Raw genomic sequence first — 9,785 nt, forward strand, 5'->3', positions numbered from 1 at the left:
TATATAAGACGGTCACTAACGTGACGGAACATTGTGTAATTGAACTGAGTATTGTTGAGTCGAGCACGTGAGACGTTCGTTGAGAATTAAAGTGTTTGTTATAGCGTGACTGTTGAAATTAAGTGTATCGCAAAGTTATATTCAGAAAGAATAAACCAGTTTTATTTAAGAAAGGACTACTATCGGTAAAGTTTCTTCGGAAAGAATTTTTACGGAAAATTAACGAACGAACGGAGAGTAACAGTATTTTTAAGGAACTTTCTTAAAATTCGTTATTTTCTCTTGTTATTAACAAGAGACTTCTCTTACCATTTAAACTAAATTATTGCTAAATCTTGTAACACTATGTTCAGTATGTTTTTTGTAATGCTATTTTAAAACTACTTGTTTTGATACTTTTAAGGTTATGTCATTTAAGTTTTTTTTCAACGTACTGGCTATTAAGGGCAGCGTGGTCTATTGTACTAGCTCGTGCTTTGGACTTATAGCTTGGTAGTTGCGACTTCGAAGCTTTCTCGCTTTATGTTGTTGTGTCCTTGAGCAAACACTTCACATGTTTAATCCTTCAATCTACCCAGCTCTATAATTGGTACCAGCGGGTAGCTAGGCTTACTGGGGTTAACATGAGACGGATTGGCAAGGGGATGAAGCGAAGGAGCTCCCATTCTCAACCGCTTGTGCCATTCAAACAGAAGTTCAGCGCCTGCTCGGTACGGGATGAATTTAATATAACTCATTTACTAGCTGTAACTCTTAGTTCAACAACAAAAAATAGTAATTTTGCTTGACATGTGATGTTAGTATTTCAAATATATGTATATATATTAATATATACATATAATAGTCCTACTGACCCCTATGCTGAACAGGGTTTTGCATTGGCTAGTGTCACTGTATTCAGTGTATTGACACATGACATCAAAGCGGTAATCATTTTGTTGGTCCCTAAATAGTCGAGTGTAACCACGTTCAATTTAGAAGGCAAGGATAACAGTTTTGTTGATATCAATTTTTACGGTATTTCTTGTAATTTTAATTTATTTATATGCAACTGACAACATTTGTGGTGATCTAAATTTATTAAATTGTGGTCTAATGTAATGTTAATAATACCTTGAAAATTTTCAGTGGATGTTTATATTACAAGTCCATATGTTAAACAGAAAGAAGAGTATAAACACAACGTAAGTATTAAGTAATATATGCTGTAGTAGACTAATTATCAATACAGTAGAATTGTTACTTTCAATACAATATACTTATTTACACAAGTAGGCTAATAAAGTACGTGTATTATTGAAATAGGTAAGTTGCACTACAATATTTATGTGCTTTTTGCGTTTATTTTACAAAAATGATAAGTTGATAAATATACCAAACTACTATTCACATTTGAAGTTTGTAAAGCAGAACCCTATACACACTGGATGTTGTACAAATATTTTTATAGTCCATACAATTTAAAACTAATTATTAAAAAAATAAACTTAGAAAATTTATTTTTCTTCACTTTTTCATGTGCACCTTTTTGCAGATTGTTGTAGCAAGCTGTTGTGTTTGTATTTTTATATAACACATCATTAAACACTTTATCAAACTGTAAACATGGTTGACTTCTGGTATACAATTAAACTTGTCCATCAAAAACAGAGGAAATTCCATTAAAAACAAGAATCTGTATTCCAAGATTAATTGTAGTTGCTTAAGGAAGTTCACCATTTTTTGATTTCACAAGTCTCTCAATAGAACCTTTTGTTGCTTGAGATACTTTGATTACACTTGCTCTATTTTTTCTTTGTTGTGAAATCCACAAGTTTTTGGAGTTTTCATCTCTCAAGGCCTCCATACAGTCTGTACAATGCATTCTTTCTTGTGTCATTTTGATTACATAGCTGCATTTATCTTACAACTACTTCTTTATACAAAGAAATAGGTGTGCAATTTGGTGCATTTTCTTAATCATAGTCATATCATTTAGGTTCATGTATTTCAAGATCAGACCTGCATATCATGCACAGGTGTCTAATAAAACTGCAGAACTATTAGGAAGTGTCATGTGGTCTTTTGTGACAATGACATGTCACTGATAATTTTCATCTTGGACAGTGCAGTTTCCTGCTGCTTCTATTTCTTGATGCATGTGCAATCTTTTATATGCAGCTATTAATTTTCAAACAGTACAGTTGTTAATATAACTGCAAGGTGTCCTAATAGCAGAGAGAAAAAAAAAAGAGTTTCAATTGATCCTGCTTAATTTATATGTCAAAAAATACTTCAAGTAAGGTGAAGATTGCTGCACAGATTTGATTGCAGTTAGACACCCAATAAATGGTGTTATATGTCAAATTGCATGTATTAGTTATTTGCTTAGTGATGTCTGTTAACTGAAAAATTAAATTTTCTGTTTCTACTTTAACAAGTTTCCAAAGTGACTCATTGTAACTTCTCATTAGATTATTGTAATCTTTAGCTAATGAGTTTTTGGAGTTTAGCAAATGAAAAAAATCTTTGAGATGTTCTTATAAATTTAACTTTGGGCTTGAGTTAACTTGACTTAATCCTGTAGACTCCCAGTGAAGCATAGGGCTGCAACAACACCTCGCCAATGGACTCTGTTCTGGGCTGCTCTCCTCAGCTGGGTTCACGCCATTCCGGCGGCCTTCGCTTCACTCCCGACTGATGTCCTCCACGTCTGTTTTGGCCTCCCAGCTTTTCTTTTCCCTTGTGGGTTCCAGTCCAAGGCCTGCCTTGTAACATTGTCAACTGGTTTTCGCAATGTGTGTCAGATCCAGCCCCATTTTCTTTTCCTGATGTCTTGGCTAACTGGGTTCTTGTTGGTCCTTTTCCATAGCTCTGTGTTTTAGATCTTCTCTGGCCACCTGATGTCTTGGCTAACTGGGTTCTGGTTGGTCCTTTTCCATAGCTCTGTGTTTGAGATCTTCTCTGGCCACCTGATGTTTAGGCTGTGTTGCAGGCACTTGTTGATGAATGTCTGTATCTTGTTGGTGATGGTGTTTGTAACTCGCCATGTCTCGGACCCAAAAACAGGAAGACTGCTTTTACATTTGTGTTGAAGATGCTGATCTTACTGTGCAGGGATAAGGCTTTGGAGTTCCAGATGGGTTGCAGGGTAAACTTTGGGCTTAATTCCTTTAAATTTTGGCAAGTTCAAGTCTTTGTTGCAAAGTTCTGAGGAATCTGCCACATTTGAACTCAAAGTTTGTGCTGCAAATTTACCCAAGTTTTTGCTTCTGCCACTACATGAGTGTTGATTGTAATTTATTTCTTAGGTGTAACCCTTCTTGTTCTTGCAAACCAGTGATGAACTGCCATTTAACAGATTCGTCAACTCTACTTTTTAAAATTTTCTCATGTGCAAAAGTTTTTCAAATGCAGTTTTCACTGCAAGGGTGGAAAAAAAACCATGGTTGTAAGTTTTCTTACAACATATTGGCATCCGTTTCTTTCAACATGGTTCTCCATGGCAACTTAAACCATCACAAACAAGTGTTATGGTTGTAATCTCAACATCTGACAGTTTTTGAAACATATTCTCACTAAATGTGCTTGCTCTTGTCATGTCATACCATTAATAAAGAAATATTCAATGAGCAGCTTCCATTGCTGTTTAGAGAAACAACCATAAACACCAATATATTGCAGGCAAGAACGGTTGTATCATCTTCTGCATCTGCACCAACACAGACAAGAAATTTATTTCCATCCCACCACATGTTTATTTATGGCTATTTCATCCAACAGTAAAGAAATAACTTTACTGATATTTTCCTTTCCTTTTTTGGCCATTTTTTATAATGCATTAAATACTTTTTGTGTAAAGCCATGACCCTCATTAATCCTCTGCTACCACATTTGAATAACATATGAATGTGGTACAGCAAGATTGAAAGTATGTCTTATGAAACTGAAGGCTTTGGTGGAGTAAAAATGCAGAGTCAAACAAAACAAAAGACCATAAAAGTGGAGGATATGCTTTGGAAGACAACTTTTTTTTTCTCCCATTATTAAGCAATGCCCTTTGAAAGATTTCTAAAGGGGGTATCAGTTTGTTTGTTTTGAATTTCGTGCAAAGCTACACAAGGGCTATCTGCACTAGCCATCCTTGGAGAGAAGGCAACTGGTCATCACCACCCACTGCCAACTCTTGGGCTATGCTTTTACCAATGAATAGTGTGATTGACTATCACATTAAAATGTCCCCATGGCTGAAAGGGCGAGCATGTTTGGTGAGACGAGGGGGGAGTATCAGAAAAGGTGCTGTTCAGCATATTAAAATTATTGGTGGAAATTACATTTTATTTTTCAGAGCTTGCACAATCACCATTAATGAAATAACAGTTTGTTTCAAATGCTGGTTTCTTTGTTGTGAAAAATGTTTTTTCCTAGCCATATTCAAATAATCAACTGATTTGTCTATTTTTCTTTTTTATTATTGCAGGACAATCACTCACATGGTAACTAGGATTTAGAAGTAGATGATTGTTAGCATTGCTCAGTACAGATGTAGTAACTGGATCTAGATCAACTTTGTTAGGTGTAATAATGCTTGGAGACAGCTTGAATGGGTAATGAAGAAAAACCTTAACATAAGTTTAACATAACAGCAAATGTACAACGTTTGGACAAGGTTTTGACATCTTTGTCGAAATGTTGTACATTTGCTGTTATGTTAAACTTATATTAAAGTTTTTCTTCATTACCCATTCAAGCCATCTCCAAGCATTATTAGTTTCAAAGTGGGTTCCTCATCATCGAAATTGTTAGGTGGGCTTGAACTAATGCACTTTTATACTGATGTCATGTTTTTGGCAAACTGCAAATAGGTCACAACATGTAATTGAATTAATAATTTACTAAAGCCATGTATGTTTTTTGCCTTTTTACATGGACAATCTGCTTTATATCCTGACTATTGCAATTATTATCATATTTCTTACTAATTATTAACTTCCATATAAATTGGTATAGTACCACTGAAGAAGAAAATAATTGTCTGTATAGACAGACAGCAACAAATGCAATTGTTTTGACTTGCATACAGAAACGATACATATATATCTTAATAAAACTAAAAGAAAACTCCAAGCTTAAATATGGGAGTTCGGTGTAGTCAAAAGTCAAAGTTAGTCTCAGTGAAGTAAAGTTTCAGCCATTAATTATTGCATGAGTATATCTAACAATGTAATATGTTGCCAGTGGCAAATTAGATTATATTAATTTACCAGCTAGAGTACGTGTCCATTGGACAGGTGAAATAAAAACTTGTCTGTAACAAAGGATAGGAAATTGTGCTTCTATTTTATTCTTAGTATAATAAACAACAAAAGTGCAATAAAATACATAAAGGTACAATACTGAAAAGAAAGACATACAGTTTTCAAGAATTCCAACAGTAGAGATATACAAAATTGGTAGTTTTCCGAAATTAGATAGGGGGTAACCCCGTACCCTATAACCTCCCTCATGTCTTCCTGTATCGCTATGTCAAATTTGGTGCTGATTGACAAAGAAATGTGGAAACCTATAAGGAACAGATATATATATATATATATTGTTATGTCTCTGGTCCGTTTGTTAATTTCCCGTATAATTTCTTTCGGATGAAACTTCAGCGATACAAGTCTTTTCTTAAATAAAACTATTTTATTCTTTTTCAATTCAACTTTGAATTCCACAGTCACTTTAACTTTAACACACGCTATAATTCACAAGGATTCACGCACTTTACTTACGGCTTGACTCGATTATTTGTCTCTGTCTTTCTGTCTGCTATTCAATTATCTCCCTGCCGTCACTTTATTTGCCGGCTTATAAACAATAAGAGCGTGCGTCTAGCAAACGCTCGAGCCTTCAGGAACGTTTGAGATACTCATTACGTGTTACCAGCGTTACGTGACTTCCGCTGTCGTAACAATATATATACACACACATACAAATTGACGTTTATTCATACAGATTTACTAGCTAAAGTACCTGGCTTCGCCTGGGTTATTGGGTTGAGATATTCTAGATGACTAGGTCAGTTTGTGTATTCTGAACCTATTTTAGTATAGAAGAACATTCAAAAATATGTTAAACATTTTTATTTCCCAGAAACATAAAAAAGTCGTAAAGAAAGTACAGTAAATTAAGAATTATTTATTATCAAAGAACTATGTCATTGCATATTTTCTGCTATGTCACCAACGTTTTTAATAAAAAGCAAACCTTTTTAATCAACGCATTGTTACCAAAACGCACTGGCTTTTATATATATATATATATATATATTAGAAGTTATATTAATACTAGAAATAAATAACCGTATACTGCCCCCGCCAGTGGTACAGCGGTATGTCTGCGGACTTACAACGCAAGAATCCGGGTTTCGATACCTGTAGTGGCAGAGTGCAGATAGCACATTGTGTAGCTTTGTGCTATTTAATTAAAAAAAGAAGCTGTAAAGCGAAACGTTGAGTGTTTATATAAATAAAAACAACATTTTGGGATTATAAGGTCGTTTATTTCTAGTATTAATATGTCTTCTATACAGCAATATGCACTACAGAAATTAAATATATTAGAAGTTATTAATCCAACTGATATACTATAAGGTAGTATTACTTGTCTCGTCGTTTCTTATGGGGTATATACGCTAGTCTATAACAATAAAAGAGTGTATCTGTTTGTGATTTCTATTTGTAGTTATTTGTTATTAAGCTCAAATCTACACAAAGGGTTATCTGTGGTCCACCTACTACGTGTATTGAAACCCGGTTTCTAGCAGTATAAATTTGCAGAGACACTGCTGTGCCACTAGGGGTCAATTTCTATTTGTAATATAAGGAACTACTTCTTTTCTCTGTGGTTTTTTGCTAGGTTGCCTCATAAAAAGATGCGCGCACTCACGACCGTGGATAAATAATAATAATACCCAGGTGCAAACCCTCAGGGTCCACTCAGTATGGGTGCCAAATTTCAGTGCTCTAGTTTCTTTTCCTCTTGGAGCTATGGCGGCCACACAGACACGCCCTTTTATTATTATAGATGGATAAAAAAACGTGTACTTACCAGTGAAACAACAAAGGATCAGTGCTTGGTCTGTTATTAAAATTCCATGTTATCCATATGGGCATTTTTATATGAAATACAGACTACAACTTGAAAATTCTACATTACATCTTAGCGACTGAAAGTAAAGAAGGGACCAACAAGATGACCGTTTTATAATTTCTGGTGAATTCTCATAAAAGGGGAAATGCTCAATTCAGTTCAGCAAAGAGATCAGAGAATATGCCTAATACTAATGTCTTATGTCAACTATAATTAATTATAATCGTGCTTAGCTAGCTTAGAAAAAGTGTCTACTCCATAACAATACAAATATTAATTTAGCTATCGAGAAAAAAAGCAAGAATGGAAACTAAAATTGTCTTTCCTGTTGTGTTTCTCTATGTGATATGTATATTTTTAAATCGTGTAATGCTAAGAAGTTTAAGATACTTTAAGTTTCTAATAAGATTTCAGTAGCATCTTGATAGTTATTCAAAGCTGGCACCAGAAGAGTGTTTTTTATTCTTAGTAGTGTCTCATTCTCTGTGTTTGTAATGCTCTCGAACATGTTTTGGTGTAAGCGTCCAACTAAGAGGGCAGAAGAGGCACTTCACCCCATTTTGAATATGTTTTTAACAGAAACTCCATTCGCGTCGTTTACTCGCCAGTTTTTCCATACACTCCCCCACCATACACACACACACACGCAAACTTTTAACAATGTTAAGGGCAAGAGTGTTTTAAGACTCCACTACACGACAACAATTGTTTTATACGTTCCACGCTTCTTATTGTGGAACCATGTAGTTTTATCTTTAACAATAGAGCGCTCACTTGTCACATAACTTGTAACAACATGAGGAATCCGCCGCCATTACCAAAACGAGCAAGCGTCAAAAGACTTCTGCTACACTGTCTACAATTAGTTACTTACAAAAACGATGCAACCCTGTGTTCATACCCAACACCACCAGGCTAGTAAACTAAGGGCAATGAATATTTAACAAATCTAAGTATGAACCATACATACAGCAGATTTGTTTTGCAGAAATCATTTTGTGGGAACATATATGTGTGTTATAGTATAGTTTCCGTCTTTTTGAAGGAGTTTTCTCACATTCTAAACGTATCAAACTTGATGTTTTTGAAGTTCTAACTCTCTACTCGTAACTTATTTTAGGGCGAAAGTTGGATCACTTCATCGCAGATGCTAGAGAAGTTGAGGAGTGTGTTTCATTTAACCATTTAGTATAATCTATGGATTTGGGAATACTGAGGTATGTTTTAATTTTACTTTCGTAATTGAAAGCCCAAATCGGATTCAAGCATAAAGAAAAACTCCTCATTTTAATGTTTTATAAATAATATTTACTAGCGGTAGGCTATCAGTCGACACAGACCTTTTCCGAAGGCCTATAGAAAATTTACTGCTACTTAGTGATGGTTAAGGTAAAATTGATTTGATAAGAACAACATAGAAGTTCCTACGTAGGTCACGCAATAATAATTAATTCAAGTAGCTGATATCTTAGTAGATAACAATATGATTGAAAGCCATGTAAATGCATGTATCAGTCATACACTGTTGTTCTTAAACATTTACTTTCGTTTGACTATTGTTAATCAACCCATTGTGAAGACGTTGATAATTGTATTAATGGGAAAGGGAGTTTATTGTCTTAGCTGATACTTACATTTCTGTTCTTTTTGTGCCCTGAATATGTGTATATAATTTCCTGTATTGTAAGACAGCAAGTTTTGTTGATCACTTATAGTCAAGGCTTTAGTAAACTATATACATGTAAATTGAGTATTAAGCAAACAAACTTTTAAAAAATCTATAATACCGCTAGTGCGTAATGTTTTGTTTATTATCCAGCTATTCAAACAGTTATTTAATGATTTTATATATGCGTTAAATATTTCTTTTATTTTCTTTAACAAATATATACAATCATTAAACAGTTGGTCCGCTGTATAATATTGAATAATGAATTCGACGAAATTTTATAACATTATTTACATACCTAAATTGATTTAGGTTATTATATGGTGAAGTAAAACCCCATAGATATTCAAACAACTGGTAAGATTTATAATCTTATATGCATTATTGATATATTCAGTTTCGGTCGAGTTTTGATTAAATTAGAAATGCGATACTGGGTGGATTTAAGTAATAAAATAATACAGCGAAGTTTACGGAGAGGTTTACGACAATTTTTACAGTGCTGTTGCGCACACGTGTTTGCTTACACTTCTCGCTTCTTCTCGACGCCATCTTGGATTCCTCTCTCTCTCTGGCTAAGACAGGAGTGCGCGCTCTTGTGTTAAAGATACAACTAACTCTATGAGTTGAACTTACATATTTGGGTAACGGATTTTATAAATCACACAGATCGTTGAGGAAGATAAGTCTGAATTTTACCCAGTACATATATTCTTTTAATGTTAATACTTGGGTTCTTATTGAATAAGTAATGCAAAAATGGACAAACCGTTAAAATGTTTAGGCTTACATTTAAATGGTATTTGGAAAAAATATCTCGTAACATCACACATCAGACAACAGTGAGAGTTAGATAAGATGTTTATTTACACTGTTACATAAAACTTGATTGTTATATTGTTAGTCACAAAGCAAAAGAAATAAGTTGTGAGATGTTAAGTAAATATTGTTACGTCTCCGTGTGTTAATTAATTTTCCCGTAACTTCGTTCCGACAAAACTGG

This window comes from Limulus polyphemus, unplaced genomic scaffold (assembly GCF_000517525.1).
Source record: "Limulus polyphemus unplaced genomic scaffold, Limulus_polyphemus-2.1.2 Scaffold1156, whole genome shotgun sequence".
NCBI lineage: Eukaryota > Metazoa > Arthropoda > Merostomata > Xiphosura > Limulidae > Limulus > Limulus polyphemus.